This window comes from Bombus vancouverensis, chromosome 2 (genome assembly GCF_051014615.1).
Source record: "Bombus vancouverensis nearcticus chromosome 2, iyBomVanc1_principal, whole genome shotgun sequence".
Taxonomy (NCBI): Eukaryota; Metazoa; Arthropoda; class Insecta; order Hymenoptera; family Apidae; genus Bombus; species Bombus vancouverensis.
In genome coordinates this window covers 2,972,284-2,990,268 of record NC_134912.1, presented here as the reverse complement: position 1 = coordinate 2,990,268, position 17,985 = coordinate 2,972,284, and the positions used below count along the sequence as shown (strand labels likewise).

General features: G+C 32.2%; 1 protein-coding gene across 1 annotated transcript in view; it reads left to right on the top strand.

Annotated features, from left to right (window-relative positions):
* The window catches only part of 5-HT7 (5-hydroxytryptamine receptor 7), a 222,511-nt gene that overhangs the window by 160,622 nt on the left and 43,904 nt on the right, over positions 1–17,985 (top strand). The gene's annotated exons all lie outside the window — the stretch shown is intronic.

Here is a 17,985-nt window from a genome sequence, read left to right as displayed (position 1 = left end):
GACTCTTTTGCTTGTTTTGTTGAGTAGTAGATGCTTCTACAATTTTTTCACGACCTTTTTGTGCGCCCTGTATATAAAAATGTATATAATGGTATATTATATTACACAGTAAATAATGATGTAATATTATACTTTGGTACATATTACATAAAGTTACCACAAAGCTTCTAAAGAGAAAATAATGTAGATCGAAAGGATGTAGATCACGTAAGACAAAAAGTTTGAAAATTAATAATATACTCAGACGATATAACGGCTATGTAAAGGAGGAGAAAAAAGAAGTAATCTTCGAAAACGAACCACTACAGCTGTTAACTTTACGACTTTAGTCTTGCTCTACACCTAAAATTCACGCCAGTATTTACTATCTTAGAAAATTCTTTTAAAAAATTCTGCAAGATGAAGATGAGAAATTTGAAATCATTTCTTAGTTATACATACATATATTAACTCTTCTGCTAATTTTGTTATTAATTGCTAATTTTATAATCGATAGTATTTACATTTATTTCAGATAGTTTAATTATAATTAAAAATTAGTTATTTTGACTATGGTAGTTTTAATATTAAAATCCAACACGCGATTAAAGTGGGATTAGTATATGAAATATCTATGAAAAATTATAAATCGCCCATTTCAACTAGTCTGATGGTGTCTGTTAAAATCCAGCTCACAAATGGCTGAAAATCGAATTCCCGTAATTACCGATCAAGGAACGCCCGACACAAGTATCTCGACCTCTCTCAGAATCAAAGGGCTCTCTTATTCAAGAAGCAGCTTGGAAGAAGCGTTTCTGGAAGATAGCTTTCTTGTGTGCCCTTTTCTTGCAGGTTCTCCCTCGAGAGGGAAAAAGCACAGGTCTCTACTCCATCGAAAGCGATTCGTGCACAGAGAGAGAAAGAAAGAGAGAGAGATAAGAAGGGGAGAGAGAGATAGAGAGAGAGAGAGCGAAAGAATAATAACTATGACGCTTGCAAAGTCAATGTGGAGGATCTTTACGTTCTATACAAAGCGTCGAGACAAAATGAAAGTCGTAAAAGTCATTGAAGTCAACAAGAACTTTGTACTCTGGTGAAATGATTGAAAGCGGACTTCTACGATTCTGTCACCTCAAACACATTCAAACGAAGGTCCCCTTTTTCGAACAGTAAAATTCCTTTGTGAATGAAGCACGAAAAGGTTAAACGGGTTCATAGGTGAATTCAATAAAAGAAAAGATGATTGGCCTTTTTTATGTTTGAGGGTGTGGAAGAATGAGCAAATAAATGCTTGATACGTATTGTTTAGAAACCATACTGATTAAGTATGATTGAAAAGTATGTAGACTATTATACCATGTGGAATTTTACGTATTTCTGCAAGACTTATACATACAAAAATGCACACAATGGATATTATATGCACGAAAGTATAAAATGTCCAGAACAAAGTATTCATAATATGTTGTAGATGAAAAGAATTTCTATTTAAATTCAATTTTTTAGTCATGTTCATAAAAATATAAAAATGCGTTAAAATCCGAAGTTTAATTACATCTATATTATTTTCAAAATTTGCCTTATATATATAACGTATATATGATATATGTATACTTTAGAATCAATTATATTATATTATACAAAATATATAGATAGAGGTTATAGTCATTCACAATTGGTTGTAATATAATATTATTAGATCAGTCTAAAGATAATGAATCAAATTTGGAATATAATCATTATATTATTATATTATACTCTTATTATATCTACGTTATATTCTTGTTTAAAATAAAAAATAGATATAGATATTGAAAGTCAAGTAATAATTATAACGTAATAGGTAAACAAATATAGAACAAATTAAATCTGTATAACACGACATCTAGCACGACTTAGAATTTAATCCTCTCGAATTTGTTGCACCGTGATTACACGCGCTATTGCAAATCTGATTATTTAACCATGAGGCAGAAAATACGGAGGCAAAAGCGAATGTTGGACCGTGAATTGATAAGGGTTAAAATGAATATTCTTCGTCCGTGAGTCGAAGTTTCTCGTAGGTCCAAAATCTGCCTGTTCCGTGTCATATATCAAAAACGACATGGTCGACGAGATCTTAAGCAGGATGAGGAAAGAGCAAGATGCTTCTTCATGCTGGCGAAATCGGAATTCTCCTGGCGAATCGATACTCAATTTAAACGAAGACGACATCGCATTCATGCTAGAACGAATCTTAATATATTCGTAATCTTTGGTAAAACTGGAAACAGAGAATTGATTTTTGTACAATTAAATAAAATATTTGATCGATTGGACAAAAACTATAATTAAAATTAGTTATATAGAGTACCGTTTAATAGATTTCTATTTGTACTATATACAAAAAAACATTACGTTACATAAGGAGAAATTTCCAAGAAATATATACGTATGTTTCGCTAAAAAGGAGTTAAGTTTATCTCCAGGATAAAGTATAGTTCTCTGAAATTGGAGCAAAAGCAGGAAAATAACTACATAGAAATAAAAATAACCTCCTGTACAAAATATATCGAGAAATCGGCTAATACATGAATAATACTGTTATTCTTGCATTTTGCATCAGAAAAGTAAACGTCGTAAGACTGAAATACGACCGATAAACCCTGACAGTAAGAATGTTTCACCAGCATGCATTCTTAAGGCACCGCTGCCTCTTCAATAAGATACATAATATAAAAGGTCACTCTGTATGTTTACCGGTATCGATGTTTTGAAACACGGGTACTATTGAATGTCCAGAGCAATAAATAAAGTTCTACTATTTATTTCTCCTATAAAGTTGAATGCTATCGTAGCTGAACGTAAAATCAATGGGCATCACTGTCTTACCAACCTTCTCCTGAATGGGTAGTTACATAAAATATGTCTATCAGTTGAATAATTTAGAAGTATTCAATATTTCATTACGGTAACTCATGTTTGGGAAATGGGCTTCAATTTAAAAATATAGGTACGACACTGCTAGCATTTTTGTTCATACGCAGTTGGTCATAAAAGTATCTGATCACGTTACGTTTATTTATGCAAAATATTTTCTATACGTGTAACGACATAATCCATAAAGAAAAAAATAGCTCAAAAATTACTTTCATAATATTTAGTGAAATATTTAAAATGTTTACTATTTTACTCTACAGTGATATAATCTAGTAATCTAAAAATAAAATAAAATCTATAGTGAGAAAATTGATAGAGACATAATGATTTAAACTAACTATTTTTTCGTACCAACTTTATTTATGGTTTCACAAATCACCTTTAAAGTATATGAATATCTTTTGACGTAATCTTCGTGTCTTTTTATTACGACAATATACTCTTTGTGCCTTATACTTTATAAAAATAGCCCCTTTATCCTGCTGTTTTTGGGCAATACGTCCACTTTCCCTTTTCTCGTGCGACAGGCTGTCGTCTTCGTTTTTCTCCTCTAATCCATAAAATCCCTTCGTTCTTCTTCCTAATGAAGCCAAATAGTGTCGAAGGACAAATTATCTTTGCCAACCAATATACTCAACCTAGACATTCGTAAAATCTTATACAAAGGTATCTCAACATAATAGACACAAAATTGAATAACCTTACAACTACCAAGATGAGAAGAAATAACTTTAAATCCCACGATTAGACTGCGCATTTCTATTCTTCTTGTCAAAATTTCAAAGTACAAAAATGTACAGAATATACGAAATATGTAAAATATCCAAGGTAGAGTATTCGTTACAATTTTTAGTAATTGTGTCCATAAAAAAATAAGTATTAGATGGGACGTTGAATGAGGAATGAGAAACACATAACAGTAAAGTAAAATTTAATGAAATAAAATAAATGGGAAGTATCTTAGCCATTACGTGATACGTGTTCGCTTTTTTTTATTAACTAACCGACTCAGCCATCCATCCGCATTCGTTCTTCCCATATTCTTTCATTCTCTCATCAACGCGCACATACACATCATTTATCCTTATACATATTCAAAAATTGTGTCATTTCCTCCAAATTCTAATAAAAATCCCCAATCTATTTATGGTGGAGGGTGAGACGTGTTGTTGGTTAAAATAATAACGAGACGAGTTGATTTCGTCAAATATATTTACAGATATTTTTAAATGTAGAATACAGAGTTAATCGTAAGTGTTGCTCGCTCGATGCTATTAGTTACAAAGATACTCGATACTGATACTTATTGTTATGCTGATTTGCTAGATTGATTCGTTATACTTATTTGCTCGACTGATAATCTCGACGACTCACTGGACTGACGACGTCTAGAGAGCATGGTCGTCTATTTATACTGGTCGGAGGGCGGGGGGGAGAGGGGTTACCGGAATGTATGAACTTGTCTCCGGTTGACGGTTGCACGTAGCAGCGATATTGCTTTGTTTATTACATTTTGTGCGTCGTGCTGTGTTAATCCTCTGTAGCAAAACAACGATATGAGGCATCCTCGCTTCGGAACGTCCTATGACGCATATTAATGAACAACGGTTAAAGGATGAAATTAATTAATAATTTTATTCTATAGCTAAAAGTTAAAAGCTGGAATTTTTCCAAATTCTCTATGTACTTATAAAACCGTGAGAACAAATTCAATCCGTATAAATCACTCATAAATGGAACGTTCCACTAAAGCGGCAGAAATTTACATAGCGCGCTTCTTCCGGGGGCCACACCGGTGCCTGACGCAAAGAACCTAATACCACCGAATATTCCCTGTAATCTTCTTTGAGTTACGATTCGTTCTAAACGACGTCGTTCCATAAAGTTTCTACTCCGGTTTGCCGCAAGTACCATTAATTCTACCGGTCTACCGAATGCTTCGATTACTTCCACCGCGGTGAACTCTACAGATGTGAAGACCCCACAGCCACACGGTGCGCCATTTGTTTATTCGGTTTCGTTGGAATTCCAATCCGTCCTGTCTCGTTTACTCACCTTTGGGCCGTTGCCAATATATCCAGATTGGATTTCACGCCGGTAAAAACGCGCTCTTTTCCCCATCGTCCTATGAAAATCGCGATTCAAACTCGAGGTCGCGTTGAGAGAAAAAGCCACGGATCGAAGTTATGGCTGGTTGCATACCAAAATGGAGATAGTTGTGAAATTCGATCAAGAGAGCTATTGATCGATCGGAACACAAGTTTCTTTACAGGGTCATAAATTTTGGAAATTACCGTCGTACCTGATGCGATTACGTTCTGACCGATTGGGATGGAAAACAGTGTGAAACGGAACGGGCGAACTTTTTGCTGAATTTTGATGTGGCTCTCAAATGAAATCGATAGAGTAAGTAGTTGAAGTATGATATGTCTTCTTTTCTTTGGTTAGAGAAGAGGATTTCGAAAGGATGAAATTTGTGTTATGAGTCTACCAGATGAGTGTTATATATGAAAATTTGTTAGTCTTTGAAGTATATCTTGTTTTAATCATTCTAAAAAGTTTGGTAAAACGTGGGTTTCAGATAACCACTGTGACAATCAACGTGTTAATTAATTTATTTATAGGAGAAGAAAAGAAGAGCTTTGATCATGTGAGAACAGCTATGATATACTATCATGTAAATTTTACGAAAGTCTAGCTATTTTCTTCATCTCTTGCGCATTAGTCTTTTCCAAGGTATTACTGAATTAATGTATGATACAATATTCCTACATTCTTAGGAAAACATTGATTGAACAATGTATTCATAAGAGTCAGATAGTGTTATTTACAAGAATTACACGATCTCTTGTGCGACTTCTTATTATTTATTTATAACAGTAGGGATCGGAAAATTTTGATTTATTACTGTTCCAGTAAAGAATTAATAATGTTTCCCACGAGGATTGATGTGTTCTAAAGACTTCCAAACAGTGATATGCAATAACGTAAATAAAAATTCTAGTGCTTCGATGAATAACTCTTGCAGTCAATCAAATTTCCATAGTCTTATGACTTGATAACAATGTTTCGGAAGAGCGACGGGACAGATATATCCAGCGATTGTAATATAAAAATCCCACCTATTAATATTCATCATGATAAACCGAAGGCAATTCGCACCATCGTGTTGAAGCAAAAATACCGGTCATTGCTTTAAGCTGTGAAAAGCAATAAATCACACAAGACACAACTTTCTCCCCTCCCCTTGTCTACTTTTGCATCCCCCTACTTCGTTATTATTGTTACTGCATCTACGATCGACGTATGCATTAAGTAATTGAAACTTAACATTGTAAATCAATTATTAATCAACAAGAATTAATAATAATATGTTCGTTTTATCAGGTTTCAAAACTTCTTAGGCAAGTTATGGAAGTATTTCGCAACACAGGACGCAATTCGATAATAACAATGAATTGACGGCTTACAATTAGAAGTTGCTCCAAAATGCGAACGAAACTGCAAAGTTCAAAGTAGGGTGATTAAATCGAGACAGATATTTCACGTGTCGAAAATTCGTAAGTTTCGTGAAGATTTTGTTTGTACAGTTCACCGTCCAGCTTTTGTCGATATTTCGATGTTAATGATTAAAAATGATAAACGAAGAGAGAATAGGCGCGAGTTTCATAAATATCGAATAAAATTAACGATATTTTACTAGAAACCCACAAAATCCAAAAATATTAGCCAAATTATAAGTGAAAATTCTGTATATTTTTACACTTTGAAATTTGCCATAAATTCGTAAACATCTACGTTCCATAAATGCTTACTTATTAGTACCTTATGAATAATTTATTAATAAATACGAAAAACTTTGATGCAAAGACGATATGTTTTATAATTGCATCGTCGAAAATCGTTAAAATCTGTATCCATTGTACCGATATTTTTCAATCAATTAAGCACGCAACAATCTAGGTCGGAAAAAGTATCGTCGTGCAATGAATTGTTTGCTACTGATGCAAATAAACGAATGAAAAAAAGAAGGAAAAAAGACAATGAGCTGGATGGAGGAAAGAAAACCATCGATTCATTAACGTAATTAAACGCTCGCATCGATACGTCCTGAAAATAAATCCGTTTCAATTGATTTACGCTGAATCGCGGCTTGCCAATCGAGCTGTTCATTTTTGAAACAAATAACGCAAAATCCGTGCATATGCTGAAACCTAATCGATTGAAAATAAATAATATGTTCACCGTGTGATTTATTTTTGCTCGCTTCGTAAAATACATCTCTTTCTACCCTACTGTCAGAACATACAGGTAAATGTTCTAATCACAAAAAATTGGATCATTTAATATTAGAGATATGTATCTTTTTTAATAAAAAATACAAATTTTATCGCAGTTGTTTTATTAAATAGAACTATATATCGTTGAAGATTATATTAAATATAATAGCTAAGAAGGGATCGTGTTATTAAATGTTAGAGGTCTTTTTGTGTATAAGTAATCATATTTACACGGAAATAAAAATTTTATCGCTGTTATCCTATTGAATAAGACAACTGCCTTGCTGCCGGATCCAACGGCTAGATACATATCTATATAAAATATATTTCGAAAGAAATTAAATTATTTAATATTAGAAATCCTTATACATATAGCAGTTTAATATATTTTTAATAGAAAATGAAATATTTTGTCACGATTGCCACAGTGAGAAATTAGAACAATTTGTTCAAGTTCTTAATGATTTTCTATATTTACGAGGTACTGATAGATATGTTTTCTATCGCAAAAGGTACCTGTATATTGTTTTTGTTACTATAAAAGTAATTCAGACTTGCACACATTTTCCTCCAAATATATAGCTTTGTGCATTTATAACTTTATATTTTTAACCTTCTATTCCGAATTTTTTCACATTTTCTCTATTTGTGGGCAAAAAAATTGTTTTACTAATAAAATACTTGAAATTTGATTTCTTCCAGTTTAAAATAACCCGTTTATTTTGTCACGCTGGAATAAAAAATACAAAAAATAAAAAAGATTTGTTTAAATAAAAAGGGTGAAAAGTCAAACCGGGAATATGTCAGTTGAATAAATGAATTGCAAATTATATTATAAAGTTATACCTTCGGAATATTTTACCACTAATTTACATTTCTATTCATAAATTCCTCGAACAACGAATTTTACAGTATTTTAAAAACAGGCGGGATCTACTCTCAAATGCTTTCCTTTAATTAACATAAACATTCAGAATAATAATAATAATAAAAACCGAACGTGCAAATTTTAGCTTAATTTTCACAGTAAAATCTATTTAAAAACCGCAGTCAGGTAAATTTATCTGAGAAACAAAGAAAGAGAAATTATACACATATATATTTTTATGCATGTACAAAAGAAAATGCATAGTTTGTATAAAAATGCCAAAAGAGATAAAGGCTGACTTATTACGTCAATCAATGTCACATTCTTTACTTTTTATTTTATTTTAATTATGACGTTGAACTTTTTATAATAGATCTTTTATGGACTACCTTTATACCTACATATTTTTTATATTTTTTCACAACTTTATTAGCAAACAGTATTATTCATAAAACATTCTCGTAGCTTTCTTATTTTTAGTAACACTGTAAAAAATAATAAGTGGCATGTTATTGAAAGGTATAAAAAATAAAATGTATAATAGAAATAAAATGGAATATGGAATATTTCAAAAAATTGTGATTTACAAAGGAACCTTTATTTCATAAAATTTCACGCTAAAAATCTGCAGTATTTTTATGTTTTCGTAACCTGCTACAAAATTCATACTAATTTAATATTTCATCATAAACTTCATGGTATTTCGATATTTCTTCCAGTATTTTATTTCCAGTATTTTACTTCCAATAATATCAGGAAATTCGTTTAAAAAGGAACTACGCCTTCCAAAATGTATTAAAAGTAAACCCATGTAACGTTCTTTTTCACTTTAAACCGAATTCCGTCAAAAAATTTCAATCCATCAGTGGTACGATTAAAAAAATCGGAATTCGATGAAAAATTCCATTCGATGGATAATTGTTCCTGTCAGGAATTTTTTAGTGTTTCCACCTTTCCACAAAGGGCGTAATAATGCTCGGTATCATCGTTCCCTGGCGAAATGTTTTCGATTTCAACTAGAATAATCTCGGTCATCAGTTGCGAAACGGATCGTGCAACGAGAAATCTATTATTGCCTCCTTCTTGGATTTCTAGCAAGATTACTTCAATAGATTCGGAGAATAATGGAAAAGTACAGAAATTCAATTATAGGCGCAATCTTATCGAGCCATTGCAATAGTTGGCTATAAGTTAGCCCAATTCTTCTTCCTAATTGCCAGACTATTGACTTAATAATGAATTTCACAGCTGTCCAGAAAGCACATGCTTTTAACTTATCTAATTTTATTTCCGATATAAAACGATTATTATCTCGAACTTCCAATTTTTAACTCTAGAATTTGTAATACTTTCAAGTAGATGTTACTAATTTTATACAATTTTTCGTACTTTTAACTAAATGTTCTACATAGAATTAAATATTAAATGCTTTTAATATTTAATATTCTGTTATAATATTACGTTATGCTATTAAATATTTCAACATTTTAAATGTTTTCAATGCTTGTAGACAGTGCATGTAAAAGAGTTGGTCAACTTTTTTAATTAGAGAAGTTGATGACCTCTAGTCAAGTATTGCTTATTCTAATTATACATTCCCCCTTAGTTAAAATAAATGAAATTTCCTTGAAGTTGTAACTAATTGTAAATGAGCAAATAAAATTATTAATTTCTTAATTTACTTGTGCCTCTGTAGAATAATGATTCTTTAACAAAGGTATACTAAGAAAAAAGAAAAAATTTCGAGCTTCAAAATTTCAACAATATGAATTAGTAAAGAAGAAGCTGCGTTCTTCCGAATTTAAGGAACAAAAATATATTTTAAAATGACGAACTCTAACAACAAAGAAGTCATTAAAAACGTTTCGCCGTTTACATATTTTCCACGCGGAACGATGTTTCAACGGATTTTAACTGCGCTGCGTTTTTCCTTCCGTCGTATAAACCTAAACAACCGTACATTGATAAAACCATAGCAAAATACGATGTGCTTTGAAACAATGCCGCATCGAAACAACGAGATTTATTCCGAAACGTGAAATACGGTTTGAAATATACAGTCGCATGGCTGCACTGCCTTTTTAATGTTCATCGACACATGTGCAAGCGGTGGCATGAATGGAATCGCGAGCCATTTGCATACGTATTTTTACTATACATTCAAAGAAACGTATTCCCAAGAGATTGCATCGAGTTTGTCGACGTGATATTTTACTTTTATCGACGTCTTAATTAATCAAAAATAAAGAGAAAACAATTAATGATACGTCGAGTCTAGATCTTTAGTGAGATACGAGTAGAATTCCGAAAGAATTCTCCGTTTTTCGAAGAATCCAAGAAGGGAAACAGATTGTCCGTGGCTGAAGTATCATTATTGAACCGTTGAAAGGTGTACGATCATTAATTTCGTTCTTTGGTAATTTTTATTATCCCACTTCGGACATCGTTAACGTTCGCAATCTCGATTAATTTACCTTAGCACGCCCTCGAAGTAAATTGAGTTAGCTTCGAAGTGCCACTGGATTTACGAGTGCAAATTCCTTATATTTTTTCAATTATTGAAATAAAGTTATGTCCTAAGTTTGTTTCCTTCAAGTTCTCTCTTGAAGAAAAAGAAACTGAATACCATAGTCACCTTCCGATTTTAATCATCTTCCAATGCTTAGATAGATACAGTTAGAAAAACATGGTATATCATTAAAAAAGAGAAATACTTTCATATCCTCTAAGCAATTTCACTTGCAAAAGAGTCGATATAACAACACGACAAGCCATTTTGTGCTATGCAATTTTTATTCGAAAAATTTCTCTCTTCTCGTGCTCTCACAGATACTCAGGATGGTGGTTGCTATTAGACCCTATTAAAACCTTGTTACACTCTATATATTAAAATGAAGTAAACGACAATTAAACGATTAAAAGCTTATCAAACGATTCTTCAATAAAATGATATCAGCAACTCATTTTGCCAATTCATTATTTTCGGAATGTGAAAAATACATAACAGAAATATTTATACGATAATAACCTTTTTACCTATCATCGTCCGACACGTATGTCACGATTTATTGCGAGAAATTATATTTCACGGTTCCAACGAATAACGAGGCCATTACAGAGATTACAGGTCGCGCCATGATTTCAGCAAACATCTCACTGTTTCTTTTTTCCTTTTTAAACTTCAGCCCTTTCTCTTTCGCCCTTACTCTTGCTATGTTTTGCTCGCGGCACGCGAATTTTCAGCGGACTTTATCAGGCCGCCCGATGCTTGTCGCGGTTTCAACGCGATCGTAATTAATTTGTTGCCACCTCGCGAACGCAAGCCAATGAAATTAGGCCGTTGGAATGCAATTTCGTAATCGGGCACCTGAGAGCAAACAAAATTAATCGGCTCGCGAAGAGTTTTCAGAGATACGTACGTCTAGTGGATGCTTCGAATTGTTTCAGTTAGTTTTCGTTCCATGCACCTGGTAAAAGTAAAAGATCGGAATGAATATCCTTTTTTCCACTTTTTTAAATCTAGTATCGAATGATAAGTATGATGGAATTCATCCCGTAATAATATATTAAATATTATGTACATATACAATTGCGTCAGGAATTGTTGAAATATTTTCGGAAAATAATCATATCATGTAATAAGTAGGTAATTGAAATAATTGATCTTCGAAGAATCACGTTGCATGGAGGAGAATTATTAAAGGTCTGACTTGAGATTAGATTTGTTCAAGGCCTGTATTTATGTATATATATGTCGGAGATGAAAGGAAACCGGAGCTTTTCCTTTGAAATTTTGGGAAAATCCTCTAATACTTTAGCCTAGATTCTATCATAGCCGTAATTAAGCAATTGTTGTCATTCAATCTAATTGTAATTATTCGAAATTTGTGATAGTGAGATTGGCCTCGAGGCAACACAACTGGTCACCGAACGTAGCCAGGATCACGGGATGAACGTTTTGACGGAGGTGTGGAGTGGTTGTATGGTTCTCCCTAGAAATGTGGTTGTGGCGGCATACGGCCTCAAGAACGGGCCTAGCCACGTGTGATTTTACCTCGGAGGTGCCAATATAATGGGACACACGTTGTATTAATAATCAAACTCCAGACAGAAACTGCCTAGCAACGGCGATTGGAAATTTCTCGATGCTTCTAACGAGTATTCAACAAACGAACGCAATTGTAAAGAGAGGAAAATTTTCATCAGTCTGTTATTCGTGCGATCGCCTTGGGAAGTTACACATCGAACAGTTTATACCGAGCGTCCCAGCAATCGTATTTTGTGCTTAAAAAATATTCTACGCTTAGTAAAGAGTTATACCGTTGACCGTGGATTTGTTATCGAACCCAAGAACACTGTCAATTGCATCCTGCGTGTCTAAACACCACAGTTGTTCGTTAAACTTTATAAAAGTCATTTTTTTTGTACCCGTAAATATAATCCCTGTTGTACAAAACGATGGCTAATTCAAATGAAGAATTGTTACGCGTCCTAAATTCTAACGATAACCCGACATATATATATTCTTTATATAATAGAAGAAAGGAAGAATAGGAAGGAATATTGTAAATTTTGAACATTTGTGATTAACAAAATTGTAAGGAAGATTAAAGCAGGAAGATTCTATTTAGTAAAAATCGAAAACTACAGTGTGAAAACCCAGCTTTTTAATAGAACGGAAATATTCACATGTCGTGTTAAAAAAAGAAAAAATCTGATTTCTCGCGTGTGTGTTTAGCCGTTACCGCTTGGAAAATAGGCTACGGTATATTTACGATATATTTGCTTCCTAGCAGCCATTGTAGTCCAATTGCTAGCTCACTGTGATTTTGCTACAACGTGTACGCAGTTCACAAGTTTTCGAACAAACCCAAATAGTACAAGTTTTCGAACAAACCCAAAGAGTACAAGTTTTCGAGAGGATAAAAATAAATGGAACTGTTTACGATTTGTAGAGTTTGTTAGAAACTTCGGAATTTCGAATCCAGACATGTGCTGATTCCCAACGGAGAACTCATTACTTTGATACGAAACTTACAATTGACTTGTTAGTATCGAAGCTGGTATCAAACGAATAGCACTTATATGGATAAAAAAGAGAAAAGCTGACTTTCATTAGCCTGTTAAACGGTTCGTTCTTTAGCTAGAAATTTCTATAATCTCTATAATTTCTATCACCTTAGAATTAGAATGTGATACAAATATATCAATTTCCGATCAATCAGATTTTAAAATTCTTTCAAATATAAATATGATATGATTTATTTGCAACAAAGATGAAATACCACATTTAAAGTTTAAAGCATTCACAACATTAAAAAGAATAAGAAATCTATGAATAAGGAAATTATTATCTCTTGTTTAACTAACAAGTTAAAATGAGAGACTCATTATTATCGATAAATGAATAACTGTGGTAATTAAGAGATAGTTAATCCAGCAATTTCATATTTCTTCCTCTCCTGTTATATCTTTTAACAAGTAAACAGGATATTTCACAGCAAATAAATATCGTACAATTATCAAATATATCATTATCTCTTATTTACACAATGTTTGCTGAGAAAACAAATTACTGCGTTGAGAATAAATCTATTATTAATAGTATTAAATAAGTATTCGAATTTATTCTCATAACACAATTATTACAGAATGCGATTAAAACCATTCAGAACATTTCCATTTCCAGAATCATTCAGTGTTATAACAATTATAACATTTACTACAATAATTTGACAAATTTCGATCAATCACTTTAGTAAAAATTGCCCTTTTTCTTGAAAATATTCCTACAAATGATAAATTATCGTGATAAATTACGCACGACATTAAAACCATTACGTTCTCATTATTAGCAATGTTATCCATTACGTGCTATCGACCCTGAAGCGAGCTTCGTTTTAACATCATTCTCTCCCTAGATATCATGATAAAAATGCGAACTTTACAGAAAAACAAATTTTTGACTATTTTGTTAATAAGTACAGTTTCAAGTGAAATAACGTCGATCCATTTTCGTTGTAAAATGTTGATCTACTTCAGGAAAATTGACATGCATAAACTTTAAATAATTATATAAAATACGCACAAATTGCAACTTTGATTTTCAGAAACTTAATTATAATAAAAATTGTTATTTTTCTTATGCATGGTATGATCGGATTGGATAATGAAGTTTCGTATATTTATTTTAACTCTTCATAACATTAAATATACGTAATTCACAGTAAACTGCTTCTTTAATATGCTTAATAATTAAAAAGAGACAAATACTTAATAAATGATATTAGCGGGATAAAAATGAAAAAAAAGCGATATTTCATATATACCGATCCAATATTTGCATAAACATTGCCAGTTTAATAATGACTAACAATGTTCTCCTCTCACGAACAAACAAAAGTCTAGTCAAAGAAACTTAAATAGCCGTTAAAATCGCAACTTTCCCTCTTGTTATCCAGTGTTGCGAGTAATTCAAGGGGGATCCCACGATTTTTCACAATATCGGCAACAGGCAAAGCGATATCCCTCGCGAATGATGCGAATAATTAAGCGGCCGGATCGATTTGTCGCGGCATCGCGAGCGAGGTAGCCGCGAATATACGCGTGTGATATCGAAAAATTGATTACCGCTATCGGGGAACACGTACACAGACGGTCGAGCAACGCGAAACGATTTTAATTACGTTCGAAGCTGATGATCGCGAACGTCGCTTCCGGATAACGGGGGCTACGATGAAATAAAATTCCTCGAGCTGCATAAAGGAATCAGCGGATATCCGGGACGAGATAACGAGGTTACAAACAGAGAATCGCTATCAAAGAGATTGCAACGTTATAATTTCGATATCGCGCTGATAAATTTTTAGAAAGTCAAGCTCGCTCGTAAATTGTAAAAATCGAACCGATTTTTCGACGATTTACATTCGTACCACGTCGTAAATGGAGCTTTGAAAAGAATTATGATGGCGAAGGATGAACGTAACACACTCTGCTATTGATGGTTCTGATGTACTTTTTCTTTTCTCACTGATGTGGCACTATCTAACGTAGTTGAATTTAAACGTACGAAGATTTTATTTTATAATCTTTTCTGTCCTTTATTTTTAGACTTTACTTTTGGAGTGAGATTTTTGTTGAGCGGGACCGAGAAAGGAAGCTGCATGAAATTAATTCATATTTGAATAAAACTCGTTTGTCACAATTTGTTATAAAATTGACTGCAGAATTTAGTCATTGAACATATATTCTCCGGATAAAATAAATTACGCGAGACAATAACAGATTGAAATATTCATTCTACATTAGTTTACTCTACACTGAGCGCTATAAATGTTTCATAATACATCATATATATATTCGATACATTATAATATAACTATAAATATTTTAGGTGTCAAAAGTGTTCTATATTACGTTATTTCTTAGGTCTATAAATCTGTGATTGCTTCGAACTTGCAGAAAAAACGATATTCTAAATGTATTCTAAATTAGGTAATAGTAAAATATAATTGATTCTTTACATTAAAATCAGGAAATCAAAAACGTATATATTTATCATGTTCTTCTTCTGTCTTTAAAATACCTTAGTTCCCTTGAAAATGTATAGGTATACATCTATCGTGAATCATTGTAAATTTCCAAGTTTAAATTCACATAACAAATGGAATTATTTTTCTCGTAAGATTAAAAAGATTACATTACTGTAACAAGTAACAGTTCAGTATTTGGCGGCTTTAAAATTTTTTACTATATTGCGGTCACGTCATTCAAATTTCAAGAATTTCTCCCAAATTTCTCCACACTCGAGCGATATCCTTTCTCCCAATTTATGTTTGAGGAAAAACGATGTCCGGCTTCGTACTTTTTAACGCGGAAGCTCGGTCGGATAGCGCGTGACGCGACGAAAAATTATGCGAACGTGAGCCGAAACTGGAATCATTGCCTGCAGATTTATGTAGTCGAAGGGAAGATATATCTTCACCGACCGAACTTTTTCTTCGAAGCTTGAACCAATCAACGATAAAATTGTCATGCCGATCGAAGACAGACAAAAGTAGAACTTATACTTAACTACCGTCTATTTGGTTTTGGGAAAAAATTCACTGGAAATTTAGTGAAAAGTTTCATATGTGTTAAGTAGGAAAGAAGAAATGAAAAGACAACAGCAAAAAGTAGATCAAATTCAGATTTTTTGACACGGTAGAAAAATGTTTCAAATCATGTATTTCTTAATGCTAGAAACGTTTAAAACATTAAAATATGCTTCTTAATTTCAAGAATATTTATAATCATCGTTATAATTTTATTATACGTATATACATATATGTACAAAATTGAAAGAACCGTACGCAGTATAAAACGACGAACCTCATACTTTCAAAATTATCACTGTTTAATATCTCTCATTTAATGTTGCTAAAGTTGAATATTATTTTTTACTGAAGTAAAAAAAGGAATGGAATAAAGTAATAATAAAATCATTTTTTCCGGATCACAAAAACATATTAACTCTTTACTCTTAGAATTGTTTGAAACAATTGACAATTGCAATTTCTCTATTTCATATTTTTTCTATATTTAATATATTTTTTCTATTCGCTATAGTCTTTTTATTATTAGAAACTGCGTATTTCAAAAAAATGGTTTAAATGGTTTAAATGTTTACTGCTAGATTTTACGAACAGATCGTTCCCAAATACTTTACTGCAACTACATTTATCGCGATACGATTTAAATGTCCGATTTAATGCAAACGATAAATCATCAAACTGCTCGTCTATCAAATTTCATACTCTCAGCACTCGTTTATCGACGTAACTGCTTTCCAATTTTGCGATTAAGCAGCGCTTGCGTTCGTTACTACCAGGAACGATACCATTAACGCCGGTGCAAAATTCAATTGCTTTTAAAATGTAAGAATTTTGCAATATCTAAAAGTATAAAAATTGCGAAAAGCGCTTCTTAATTTCATGAATTTTACGAAATTCAATTAATTCCCACTCTGAGTCATATGCTTCCGCTTTTTCAAAGAAAAGTAAGCTTAATGTTTGGAAACACGTTATAAAAACCGTAATCAAAATAACTTTCAACGATAATTACCGGATTTGATAGAAATACTTTTTGAACTAGATGTTTATAGTGCTTATATACAACTGTGGATATTAATTTTGAATTTTCTGACGTTTATCCCGTGCATATAAAATCGTATGAATAATATAATATAGTGCATGTGTATGCTAAACAAATATGACGAAACTCATAACTTGAAGTCGTTTTGTATTTTGTAGTACTGAAATATATGAACGCCATATCTGTATGTAACAAGTTACCAACCAGATTTATGAATTCTCGTTCCTCATCTCGATACTAACTCCGTTTTATTTTAAAAAACATATTTCACAATTATTTTTTAAACTTTCTCTCAATTCTAATTATACATATGTTTTATGCGTTCGTCTATATTTTGCGAAAACTTTGAAATTCTTCGGAATTTCAGTCAGTTAATTTATAATACATAAAATTAAATTAAAATGTTTCGAATAATAGGTTAAATGATTACAAACTCGGTAATAGAATCAGTGGAGCAAATTGATGTATCAAACTGTATCATTGAAATCTTCTATAAATTAAAAAGCGAGCAAATTTTCCTCTTAAAATTAGACTCGTTTAACCCGTTGTGAGAAAAAGCACGTAGAGTTTATTGCGAAGCTTTGAATCTTATGCAACACGCAAGAAACCTTTCTCTTTAGAAAAGAAAATCTAATAAGCGGCGATATCTTTCACGAAACTCTTCTATTTTAGAAAATATAAGACAGTTTTAAATTCCATATAAAAGTAGATATTGCCGAGGTTAAAGGAAAGACGAATTTTATTTCAAGCAGTCTTAGAAGGTTTTAATTATATTTTACGCGTAAGTTATTCTTCTAATGAAATAGA